Raw genomic sequence first — 13,234 nt, forward strand, 5'->3', positions numbered from 1 at the left:
GAGTCGGACACGACTGAAGCGACTTAGCAGCAGCAGCAGTATTCCATTGTGTATATGTACCACAACTTCTTTATCCATTCATCTGTCGATGGACATCTAGATTGCTTCCATAGTCTGCTGCTATCATTGTAGTTTTGATTTGTGTTTCTCTAATAATGAGCGATGTTGAGCATCTTTTCATGTTTGTTAGCCATCTATTATGACTTCTTTGAAGAAATGTCTGTTTAGGTATTTTTTGCCACTTTTTGATTGAGTTGTTTGTTTTTCTGGTATTGAGTTGTATGAGCTGCTTGTATATTTGGGGAATTAATCCTTTGTCAGTTGTTTCATTTGCTATTATTTTCTCCCATTCTGAGGGTTGTCTTTTCACCTTGCTTATAGTTTCCTTTGCTGTTGCATGGGACTTTTTGAAGTGCCTGCATGGGACCTTTTGAAAGAGGTCACATTATCTTCATTATCTCCACCATAGTTTGGCCTCAAGTCAAACAACAGGAAGGGAACACAGCCCCGCCCATCAACAGAAAATTCGATTAAAGATTTACTGAACATGGCACTGCCCATCAGCACAAGACCCAGTTTCTCCCTCAGTCAGTCTCTCCCATCAGGGAGCTTCCATAAGCCTCTTACCCTTCTCCATCAGAGGGCAGACAGAATGAAAACGACAGTCTCAGAAAACTAACCAATCTGATCACATGGACCGCAGCCTTGTCTAACTCAATGAAACTGTGAGCCATTCTGTGTAGGGCCACCCAAGATGGACGGGTCATAGTGGAGAGTTATGACAAAACGTGGTCCACTGGAGAAGTATTGTTGCCTTAAGAACCCCATGAACAGTATGAAAAAGTTAGGATCACATTTACCTTATAAAAGGCCTCTTAGATGGCTCAGTGGTAAAGAATTCACCTGCCAGTCCTGGAGATGCAGGAGTCATGGCTTGATCCCTGGGTCAGGAAGATCTCCTAGAGGAGGAAATGGCAACACAGTCCAGTATCCTTGCCTGGAAAATCCCATGGACAGAAGAGCCTGGTGTGCTATGGTCCATGGGGTTGCAAAGAATTGAACATGACTGAGCAACTGAATGTGCACGCATTACCTTATAATAATGCACTCAGATGCACATTTTTTTCTGTGTGGTTTTCTGTACATGTTTCATTTTACAAAAAGAAAAAGATTTAAAAGTAAAAAACAAAACAATAAAGCTATGAGATGTTTTTACTCCTAAGAGTGAAAAAGAATAAAATAATTAGCATTAAGTCCTATTAACTGGAGAATTAGTTTGTGCAACCTTTCTAGATATCAGTCTACAATTGGTATTATCATTTAAAATGCACATAACCAGTTACTCAACAATTCCTGTGCTAAAAACTAACAAAGAGATCATGCAAAAAAAATTATGTACAAAATATTTACTACTGGAGTAAAGAAAAATAGCCAAACAAATTGAAGAAAAAATTTTGGTCTCTTCCTTTTGCCTGAATATTATCACTATATACATGGCAGAGTAGCTAAATTGATCATTTCATCCATGGCATAAAACCACAAATTTTTCACAGTGACAGAGTATATTAAATTTACCAATAAAGTAACAAATTTCCACCACCAACATGAATGTGTTTTATGCACCAAAATGTGCTTTTACTGTGAAACATTAAAAAAAAAAACTCTACAGGAAGGAAAAAGTGAGATAAAAAATACAGTTAAAGCAGAAAAAAATGTAAAGAGAAAGGTTATCAGGCAATTCATTTTAACAAGCTTTTGGTGTTTCATTTGTAGGTCTTTGAAAAGGTTGACTTTTACAGCCTTTTACCCAGAGCTTGCAAACCTTAGTACTTAAAGACATATTTTTATCAGAAGTCTGTTTAGCAGACATTATGAAACTGGAGTGGAAGGAAAAGATGTTCAGTGTAATTTATGGTCGAGCATTGTCCTGAAGTTTCCAGTACAAAATGACCTGAGGTAATCCAACCAGGCTCATAATTTTGAGGTCTTCCCAGTTGGGCAAGCATGCAGTGGGGAGGAACAGCTTCCCTGTTGCTGTGAACAAGCTAAGGAGGCTGGAACAAGGTCAAGGGCCTCAGCCCATCCTTAGCCTCACCTGACTTATGTCAGGTGGGCAGCACTGCACTGCCTGTCCACCATTTGCATATGATCTTCACAAAGCATTTTACCACGCAGATTTCCCCCATGTTTACTATTGTTCTGGATAGACTTTTCATTTTATTCAGCCTGCCTAAAAATGCTAGATGAGGCAGATGGACAAAAGATATGCTGTAAAGATTTTCCTTCCACATCAGCCCACAAATCCACATTTTCACCGACTCTACTCAATTCTCCATTCCCCACCTCAGCTGAGCTCTCCTGAAGGATGATTCTGCCCAACTCTTCCTGTGCAGAATCAATATATGAATATGCAAATTGATATTTGAACAACATGACAGAGGTTGGTAAAGAATGCAAATATTTAAAGGGGTATAAATCACATTAGGTACTTTGGTCTCAACTGTTCACCACAGGAAAATTTCCATCAGAGGATGAGTTTAGAACTCACTAGGCACAGAGAAAAACAAGCGTCAGAGGAAATGACTAACAGAAAAAAAGATAAGAAACTCTGGGTAGGATTGACCCACATTGTTCAGTTTAATTTTCATTTCTAAATTTAATTTTGTTTATTTGCTGCTTTAGAGAAAACATAATAGTTATAAGTATTTATACCAGTCTTAACATTTCAAGTTCATCAATCTAATTAAACAACGAAGCAATTAGAAGTTCTAAATTTGCAGGAGGGCTTCCCTGGTGGCAAATTTGGAACTTCTAAGTACTTAGTGATTAAACAGCAACAACAACAAAATTTACAGGGGACATTCCACTACGCTTATTTCTTTATCTCAGAGTCTTCCCTTTGTTCAGAGTGATTGCAAACCAAAATTTTTCAAAGAATTTAGGGATAGCAGTATAAGCATAAGGCTTATAATCAACAGCACTGAGTCTGAGTACTAGGACCACTACCTAACAGCTGTTTGACCTTGGATAAATTGCTTACTTAATTCCTGTAAGGCTTAATTTTCTTATCTGCATAATAGGTCTAATAAGATCTCCATTACAGATCTGCCATGTGCCTTAAACAGCCCTACAACTATTGCTATCATGAAAGAAACATACTAAGTACTCCAGTTGATTGCAATATTCTCATTTTAATTTTTTGGAAATTATTTTCCAAAGTTATATATAAGAAAATAATTCAATACTTAGAATATTTGATTTTATATCTCATACCTTGCATAGTCTCTGTTTCCCCACATTTTTCCCCCTCCTTTTTTTTTTTTTTTTTTTTAAAGATAGAAGGGTTGGTTGATGGGCACTGGTGGTTGAGAAAGAATAAGGCAACTAGCAATCTAAGGCTTTCCCTGCTGACTTTTGACCAATCTCCTTTTTTTCTGCCCTGAATCTCAAGTACACTTTTGTGGGTTCTGTGTTCCTAGTGCCTTATGGGTTCTTCCATTTTGTTGGGATGATGTCTTCTCAGCATATGTCCTCTCCACCCTTAGGAAACTTGGGTCGTAACTATGACTGGTGGTGGTGGTTTTGTTACTAAGTTGTATCTGACTCTTGCGACCCCATAAAATGTAGCCCACCAGGCTCCTCTGTCCATGGGATTTTCCAGGCAAGAATACTGGAGTGGGTTGCCATTTCCTTCTCCAGGGGATCTTCCCTACCCAGGAATTGAACCCATGTCTCCTGCATCACAGGTGGATTCTTTGCTGACTGAGCTATGAGGGAATGGATTTAATCAAGTGCCACTCCTCCAGCTTACTTCTTGTCTGCCAAAATATTTTTTGAAATGTTTTGTGTGTATGCTTGACTCCCTTCATCTCTTTGTCCTTTCTGAATACACCTTTTGTATACTTACACCTTCATTTAGTGTGGTATGGGGATACACACATATGTTGCTATTAGGTCATGCTTAACCAGCTGCTTGAAAGAACAAGTTTGGAAATTGAAACATAGGATTCAAACTAAAGATGTGAACAATGAAAAAGAGAAAACGATTTTTAAAACTCCAAGTAAAGGATGTATAAGAATTGTGATTTTTCAGTTCCTGAAAAGGAGATCAATCCATACATTTAATTTGAGCCTATCCATCATATAACTTTCAAGATAATGCACAAAAAGCTTCAACACTTTTAAAAAAGTGTTTTCTTTCTTTTTTGGTGGTGGTGGAACACTTTTTTTTTTTTAAGCACATTTTTAGGAGTTTTGCTATCCTTATTCTTTGAATTTATAAATAGGGCTTAATGCATAGGATACAAAGAGTGAGAACTAAAACTTAACACTCAACTGGCTTTAAGTTCAAACTTCACTTTTTGAAATTCATAGGGTGTTAAAAGTTGCCTTTGACTTCAGTAAAAGATAAAAGATGACTTTGGTTTTTCTTTTTAAAAAAAGACTATAATACTTGGTGTTTTCTAAAACTGAAAAATGAACCATGAACAGTGACTTAATCTTGGTAGCTGATATTCATCTGGGCCCCATTTTGCGTGAGCTGTGTAACTGAAGAGACTTTGCTGTCATCCGGAGCACTTATCTCTTATCTGCTCTTTTAAATTGGAAAACGAGGAGAACGTTAAAATTGAGGTAGAAGCACCACTACATTTGAAGAAATAAAAGACAAAGATTTGATTCTGAACACTTACAAAAACATAGCAGCCTATTAACTTGAAGTTTAAGTCAATATAACAAACAGTTTCATATGAATTTCTATTTATTTATAGAAAAGAAAGCTTCTCTATTCAAATTGAGCCTTACCAAATGTCTGCAATTAGCAAGTCTCCATTAACCTAAAATCTGCTCTTTAGTCTTGTCTTTTGGGAAATGGAATTAGGTCACTCAATATTTCATGAACCACTAAAAAACCAAAATATAAATTTATTAGAGCATACTGAAAATACACTTGCCAAACAAATCATAAAATTATTGTCAATTGTTTAGCAAATCTTCTTTCCAAGTGTTGCATCAGTTACAGAAAACTGGGTCCTTTTAACAAACAGCATAAGCAGTAGGGGGATAAATTTGCATGGCAAAGAGAATATTTATACCTGTCTATCAAAGTATCTTTTATCTAAGATAGTGATGGAAAACTGAAAATTTTCTTACAAAGTTTTTTCTTTTAAAATGTTTTTATGAGACATCCAAAAGCACATGTTATAAAAAAGTATCTTTCTAAGAGAAATCTCATGGTGCTAGTACTAGTGTTCAATACATGTTGGTTGTGCGCGTGCGGGCTCAGTCACTTCAGTCGTGTCCGACTCTCTGTGACCCCCATGGACCATGGCCCAGTAGGCTCCTCTGTCCATGCGATTCTCCAGGCAAGAATACTGAGTGAGTTGCCATTTCCTTCTCCAGTGATAAAGTATGAAGTGAAGTGAGTGAAGTGAAGGCGCTCAGTTGTGTCCGACTCTCTGCAACCCCATGGACTGTAGCCTACCAGCCTCCTCTGTCCATGGGATTTTCCAGGCAGGAGTACTGGAGTGGGGTGCCATTGCCTTCTCCAATGCTTTGGTTGTATAAATGTTAACTGGATGATAATCTCATGTTAATTACTCATTTCTTTGTGCTTTTTATTTCTTGATTAAACAGAAGTATTTGATTGAGGCTTGCCCTCTTTGAAAGGAATAGAATTTTGAGAGGAAAACAGATGGATTTTGAGGAAGGAAGTGAATAGCCAAATGGTCAAAACCACTCCTGCAAGCAATTAAACAAAACCATTGTGATCACAGCATAGTGACATCTGACATTCTTATGTGGGCCATAGGGACCGTTTAATATTTAGGAAGAATTCAATTCTCAGAATTACACTTATCTATCTTCTTTTGGTTGTGACACAAATCTACAGATGTCCAATTTTTTTTTTTTACCATTTATATTATTGTTGTTTAGTTGCTAAGTTGTGTCTGACTCTTTGTGACTCCATGGACAGCAGCCCAACAGGCTCCTCTGTCCTGTGATTTCCCAGGCAAGAATATTGGAGTGGACTACCATGTCCTTCTCCAGGGGATCTTCCTGACCCGGGATCGAACCCACATCTTTTGCTTGGCAGGCAGATTCTTTACCACTGAGCCACCTGGGAAGCCCTTTATAAAAATTCTTACAAACCCCAGGCCTTAGAGACAATTTGGGATCTTTTCCTCCAGACTACAGTGGTTCATCCTAATTGAAGCCTGTAGCTTGCTATGAGCTATTGAAACTGTTTATATTAATAAAAGACGTACATACTGCCAGGAAACATACCATTTCCAGCCTTCGTGGGCTAGGTCCCAGCATTCAGCAACTTGATGAAAACAATGATGTTTTCTCTCCATATGGCTCACGCTCATGAAGGACTGAAGTACTCATGTAGCAAAACTATTCTGGAGGCCAGAAAAATAATTTTTAGCATAACTTTGTTCATTGTTTTCTGGATCTGTTAATTTGCTGTAGATGAAAACTGCTTCTCCTTTGCTTATAACAATGGTGTTTATTTTCATAGTCTTGTATAAGTCTGTATTCCAAGAATTGAAGCTTCATCTAATTTCTGTAGTCATCACTTAGAATTCTCGTTTCACTGGAGAATTCTCTCTTTCCTTTGTAGACACAGGACAACAGATGTTAGTTGTGTCAGCAAAACCAAGATTTCCTTTGTTCTAAGCAATTTCCTATTTGCAATATAAGCCAATCTGAAAGATTCTGCAGAAATCCTACACACTTGATACAAAGGCATCAAAATCAGTTTCTAGAATGAAATGGTAAAAAAAAAAATGCTTAGGAGAAAGAATTTAGATCAGAAATTTGTTTGATATGTATGGCCAGGCTAATATATAGTTAAATAATCCTAAGAAACAGTGTCAGCAAATGATGGAAGCCTGGTAGAGTAAGAAATATAAATAACAAACAAACCATAAATAACAAACAAATGCATAAGTAAGATGCACATAAATATTTATAAAATTTATTTAATTAATACAAATGAATATAAATATATTAGAAACATAGACTTATATTTATATTAAATAATAATACAGAAATATATTTATCATAAATATAGTTTTATTATTTAATTCAGCCTAGTGATATATTTATGAGACCATCTATTGCAGTGATTAATAACAAAGACTCTGAAGGCACATTAACTGGCTAAAATACTGGCTCTGTTGCTTTGAGAATTTGACAAATTAAAACATTAGTACTAAGTAACTGATTAGCACAAATAGCAGTGTTTGCTATTATTAGTCAGCTTGTTACAGAGTCCTGGAAATTTTTGGATACATTCTTTTCCAAAATTTCATTTTGCTGAATTTCATGGGAAAAACACAATTCTTTGCATTAATATGTCTTCAAAATGTATTTTAAAAACTCAAATATACAAATCATTTTAATAGATACAGCTTGGGTTGCTTGAGGCATACTAAGTTCTAGAAAAGGGTTTACTCTCACCAAAACATTCTTTCTAAATTACACTCCTGTGTGTATTACTTCAGTGCCTCTAAAGAGGCAATCCCTCCCATCCTGTGACCTGGGATTATTAGAGAGGGTGACCTTCCTTTGATCTGAGTATCTTGTCTGTGTTGCTAAATTTGAGGACAAAATAGCTTGTGCCCTTGTAATCTACAGTCCATGAACTTTGTGTCCCTTTGGACTTGCTGTTTAGGTAAGACAGGGGAAATGTCTTCAGGGAAAATTATGTCGTTGAATAATAGAGCAGAAAGTGAATTTGGAGGTCACATGGCTAACTCTTCTTTTCCTAGGACTGACATTCTTAGAGGAGATGAGCCACTTTGGGGTAACAGGACAGGGTGAAGGCAGAGGTGGGGTTTAATCATGGTCCTTCCTCCTATAGTATGTGTAGTGATGATACAGAGGGGACAGTAATTGAATCTGGAAAATTCTTGAAAAACAAGTTAACTTACTCTATTTTGATGCCTATTTTCCTCATTCGTGATAGAAGAGTAAACATGCAACCTCATGAATAAGATTAAAATATTTAAGGAATTTTACATCTAGAAATGCTTTCATGACAAGCCTTTGTCAGTAATGTAACCACACTCAAGTTATGTAACTATTTATGATATCACTTTGTGGGCATTAAATGAGACAATACATGGGAAGCCCTCTGTTCAATGCCTGGCCCACAGGAAGCAATCAACAAATATTATCTATTTATATTATTTTCTTATATCTGGGAATCCTTTTTCAGCCAAAAGTCTAGGCAGAAAAACATTTATTCCCATTCTTGGTGTTAATTATTGCATTATTCTTCACAGTACCTGAAGCATCAGGTAAGAAAAATTGTGCTGTCCCTGTTGAAATCTGGGAAAACAGATACTAAAAGTTTGCAAGTACATTTCAATTACCCAAATAGGCTAGGAGCAGAAAAAGAAACATATTCTCATTTCCTGCTTTATTAATCCCAGGTTTAAATACTTCAGTTTTAGATGTTTTCAGATTCTCAAATAACTGACTATGAAAAGGAAATTGTTTGATTAAGTAAAATATACCAGAAAACTTTAGAAGTTGAGAAGGAAGCTCTGTGGGGTTCTCCTGGAGACTTCCTTCTTTTTTCATCAACAGTGCAGTTAGAAAAGTAGAAATGGGTTTGATTGACCACTTCCCCTTTACCAAAATAAAAAAAAAAAAAAGGAACTAACATGTGAGCTATTTTTATAATATTATATTTCCATTATTGAAGAAATGTGTAATAATCACTCAAACTTAACAAGCAGTAACCACTTGCCAAGCAATGCAGAGTTACTTGAATATATTAACCTGTTTAATCCTTTCTACTCTGATAAGAATGATTTTTTATCATCACCGTTTGTTTTATAGAAGAGGAAACATGCTGAGAGAGGGTGAGGAACTGCCTAAGATTCCAGAGCTGGAAAGCAGCGGAGCTGGAATTCCAATACCGGGGCTCCAGCCGGCAGTACTCCAGACCAGAAGTCTCATCAGTACCTTGAGAGACCACACTACTGTGCAGGTTGGAGGATAAGGAAAAGAAGAAAAAACTGGACTCTGAGTTAATACTGGGTTTTAAACAGCAGTTAGGAACTTGATAATTTTATCAGTTGGCTTCCAGCTTGGGAGTAATGGCGGAAAGGAAGATACAGTCAAATTAAAATAGTCCTTCTAATGATTGTGTGGACAAAGTGTAACAAATTGCCACATTTATTCACAGTTACGTCTCATGCAGTCCAATCTAGATGCACAGGGTATCCATAAAGGGCACCTGGCATGAAGAAATAATTACCCCACTGGGGGCAGGGAGCTGTGAAATAGTGATCCACAAGGGGTTTCATCTTGCGTTTCTCACATTTCCCTTCCCTCTATCAGACAAAGAGTTGACTTTGTGTTCATTCTCCTCGGGAGAGGATGAAGCAACAAGAAAAATAAAAGTTGCCCTGCAAGTGCTTTTCTTCCCGGCTCTTAGTTCCAAAACCTAACTACAGAGAATGCAAGAATTCATCAGCGTAGACTCTTGAAGGAAACTGATCCCCTCTTCATACACTTGCTAATGATATTAACAACTGCTAATACTCACAGATCTCTAACTATACATCAGGCACTTTTGGAAGCACTGTGTACTCATTAAATGCTTTCAAAACCCTATGAGGGAGTTACTACTATCATAAGAATGCTCTGCAAGGGTGATGATTTTTGTCTTCTTTTGTTTACCTCTTTACCTCTTATTATCCAGAAGAGCACCTGGCAGAGATTAAGTACTCAATAAATATTTGTTGGAGTAAATTTCCATCTAAAGATGAAGGGGTTAAGGCACGGACAGGTTAATAACTTGCCCAAGTCCTACAGTTGGTAGTAGAGGATTTTGCAGTATTCCCACTTGGGTTGGGGACAGGAGAAGAGAGGGGGGAAATCTGTGGTTCCTGAGCAGAAGGGCACTAGGCTGCTGCTGTGCTGCCCAGGAGGCGGCAAGACCACATTGAAGGGATAGTTGTGTTGGTCGGTGGGCAGCTGGAACCTCAGGGGGCATTGTGAGTGACTAAACTGCCACATTTGGGCAGAACGAGGATAAGGAGGCAGAGAAGCAGCAGGGAACCGCTAGTGTGAACACTACACACACAAAGGCAGCGGGCAGCCTCTAGGACAGCCTGTGCTGATCAGTGACCAAGGAGCAAATGGCTACCCCTCCCCTGACTGATGATTTGTTCTCTGCCAGCTAAGCCAGCCAAGCAGAATGGGTTGTAAAGCAAAAAATCGTTCCAGAAAATGAGCAAAGTGCTATTATTTTTTCATATTTAATTTTTTTTTCTACTGAAGCATTATGTAGGGAAAGAATATTAAATGTATCATCAGAAGGCCTAGGCTTTCATTCTAGCTTGTCCCATTCCAAATTCCTGGCCAATTTATCTAATCTACCTGCATCTCTGTTTCTTCATCTCTGAAATGGGGATTAAAAATAATCAAGGTAAGGACAAAAAGATTTTTTAAAAATGTAAGCTAAAACTCAGTGAAAGATAATTAATGCAATGTGTTAATTTTGGACTGCTTCTATTCCATTTTCACTTGATTTTGAGTGACATATATCATTTTGGCAGTAACGGGCTGTACTTGTGTGTGTGTGTGTTTTTTTTTTTTTTGGTGGGGGGCTGCTATGCACAGGCTCTTCATTTGTGGCACGTAGGCTTCTTCTCTAGGTATGGTGCACAGGCTTAGCTGCCTTGAGGCATGTAAGATCTTAGTTACCCAACGAGGGATCAAACTGGCAACTTTTGCATTAGAAGGAGGATTCTTAACCACTGGACCACCAGAGAAGTCCTGTACTTGTATCTTCTTAATTAGAATTTTTATAGGTTAATATATATTGGCAGGTCACAATTCATGAGTTCACAAACAGTTGGACATGACTGAGCATGCATGCACATATATATATATATATATATATTTATTTATTTATTTATTTTCATTTCTATGTTTATAATAAATGGATATGCAAATACTTTTCAAACTTTAAAGCAGTTAGAAATAGGAAATATTAAATAATTGATAGGTTGCTATTGTTGCCTTCTGGAAGTTAAAAACTAGACTGTCATTAAAATGTTTCATGGATAATCTGCAGGTTCAGTAATATCCTGACAGGTATTTATTTCACTGTACCTTTTCACTGAGCTGTTCTAATATTGAAGCTGGAATTAATTTATGCACTAAAGACTGAAAAAATAAATTTCTAAAACATTTAGGCATTTGTTACTAATCTGTTTAAGATTCATCAACAAGACATAGGTGGAGATTTAAAAAAAATGTATATGTGGGAGTTGTGAGTGAAGTTTATTTGGGGCAAAATGAGGACTATAACCTGGGAGACACAGATAGCTCTAGGAAATTACTCCAAAGAGGTAGAGGGGGAAGGTCAGCATATATGTGATTTTGATGAAGGGAGAGTACATGTAATCAAGCACATATTTTTTGCAGAAACTTTCTGCTAGTCTTGTGAAGGTTACTGCTATTCACAAGGAGTTGTCACCACCAAGAAGGATGTTAGTGCTTTTCCGGATATGAGGAAATAAAAAGAATCTATCTGAAGACCTGTTCTGCCAGTATTCCCAGAGAAGAAAGTGCCTCATTTCTGTTCTCCAGCTTGAGTTCCTTTCAGGGGAGAGTTGAAAGTCACCTGCAGCAGCAGCACATGACTTAATCCCTATAGCTGTAAATGGCAATTGCCAATTTGTAGTCGCCATAGGGAAATCTTTCCCTCCAGTTTTACTTTAAACAAAATGACCCTGAAACCAAGCTAAGGGCTCATGTACACACAGCACGGAAAGCCAAACTGACAGTGGGAGTTTGCAGGAAAGGAAGGCTTTATTGCAGGACATCAAGCAAGGGAGTGGGAGGCAGGCCTCAGATCTACTCCAGCTTGGTCTTTCGTTAGGCTTTTATTTTTTAAGGGAAAGAACCAAAAGGCTGGGATTAATTATTGGTTTGTGACACTTCTGTGACATTTCTTAATTGAAGTTTTGGGAGTCACAGGATGTCTCTGGCCAGGTGGTCCATGCTTTGGGGTCTGTTAGCTCACCTTGCCCTTGAGAAACAACCTGGGTTTGTGGATTAATTATGATAGCTTATTTAACTTATATTCAGAGTACATCATGAGAAATGCTGGACTGGATGAAGCACAAGCTGGAATCAAGATTGCCGGGAGAAATATCAATAACCTCAGATATGCAGATGACACCACCCTTATGGCAGAACGTGAAGAAGAACTAAAGAGTCTCTTGATGAAAGCGAAAGAGGAGAGTGAAAAAGTTGGCTTAAAACTCAACATTCAGAAAACCAAAATCATGGCATCCAGTCTCATCACTTCATGGCAAATAGATGGGGAAACAGTGGAAACAGTGACAAACTTTACTTTTGGGGGCTCCAAAATTGCTGCAGATGGTGACTGCAGCCATGAGATTAAAAGATGTTTGCTCCTTGGAAGAAGTTATGACCAACCTAGACAGCATATTAAAAAGCTGAGACATTACTTTGCCAACAAAGTTTTGTCTAGTCAAAGCTATGGTTTTCCAGTAGTCATGTATGGATGTGAGAGTTGGACTGTAAAGAAAGTTGAGCACCAAAGAATTGATGCTTTTGAACTGTGGTGTGGAGAAGACTCTTGAGAGTCCCTTGAACAGCAAGGAGAACCAGTCAGTCCATCCTAATATTCAGGAAATCAGTCCTGGATATTCATTGGAAGGACTGATGCTGAAGTTGAAACTCCAATACTTTGGCCACCTGATGCAAAGAACTGACTCATTTGAAAACACCCTGACGCTAGGAAAGATTGAAGGTGGGAGAAGAGGACGACAGAGGATGAGATGGCTGGATGGCATCACCGAATCAATGGACATGAGTTTGAATAAGCTCTGGGAGTTGGTGATGGACAGGGAGGCCTGGCATGCTGCAGTCCATGGGGATGCAAAAAGTCAGACGTGACTGAGCTGAACTGAACTATGATCGTGATAATAGCTATCTTGGTATACTAAAAATATTATCAACAACAGCGATCTTAGTCATCTGACTCTGGTTGGTGAGTATTCTGTTAGGACAATATTGAGGTCAGAGGGGACAAGAAGGGGAATACAGTTTTAAACCAAGAGATTAACTACAAACTCAGTCAAGGACCTTGGTTAGGGGGATTTAGTTTCAGCCCTCATAACAGTGCAAGTGAAATATACTACCTGCAATGAGAATTTAGAGAGCCTCTTTT

At 37.9% G+C, this 13,234-nt stretch overlaps 1 protein-coding gene across 1 annotated transcript in view; it reads left to right on the forward strand.

Annotated features, from left to right (window-relative positions):
* The first annotated feature begins 11,847 nt into the window (after positions 1–11,847).
* HPGDS (hematopoietic prostaglandin D synthase) overlaps positions 11,848–13,234 on the forward strand; it is a 40,547-nt gene continuing 39,160 nt past the window's right edge. Inside the window, exon 1 of the mRNA XM_059887730.1 lies at positions 11,848–13,054. The gene's annotated coding sequence lies outside the window, so the exon portion shown is untranslated. The remainder of the gene's footprint in view (positions 13,055–13,234) is intronic.

The sequence above is a fragment of the Bos taurus genome, chromosome 6 (assembly GCF_002263795.3).
Source record: "Bos taurus isolate L1 Dominette 01449 registration number 42190680 breed Hereford chromosome 6, ARS-UCD2.0, whole genome shotgun sequence".
Taxonomy (NCBI): Eukaryota; Metazoa; Chordata; class Mammalia; order Artiodactyla; family Bovidae; genus Bos; species Bos taurus.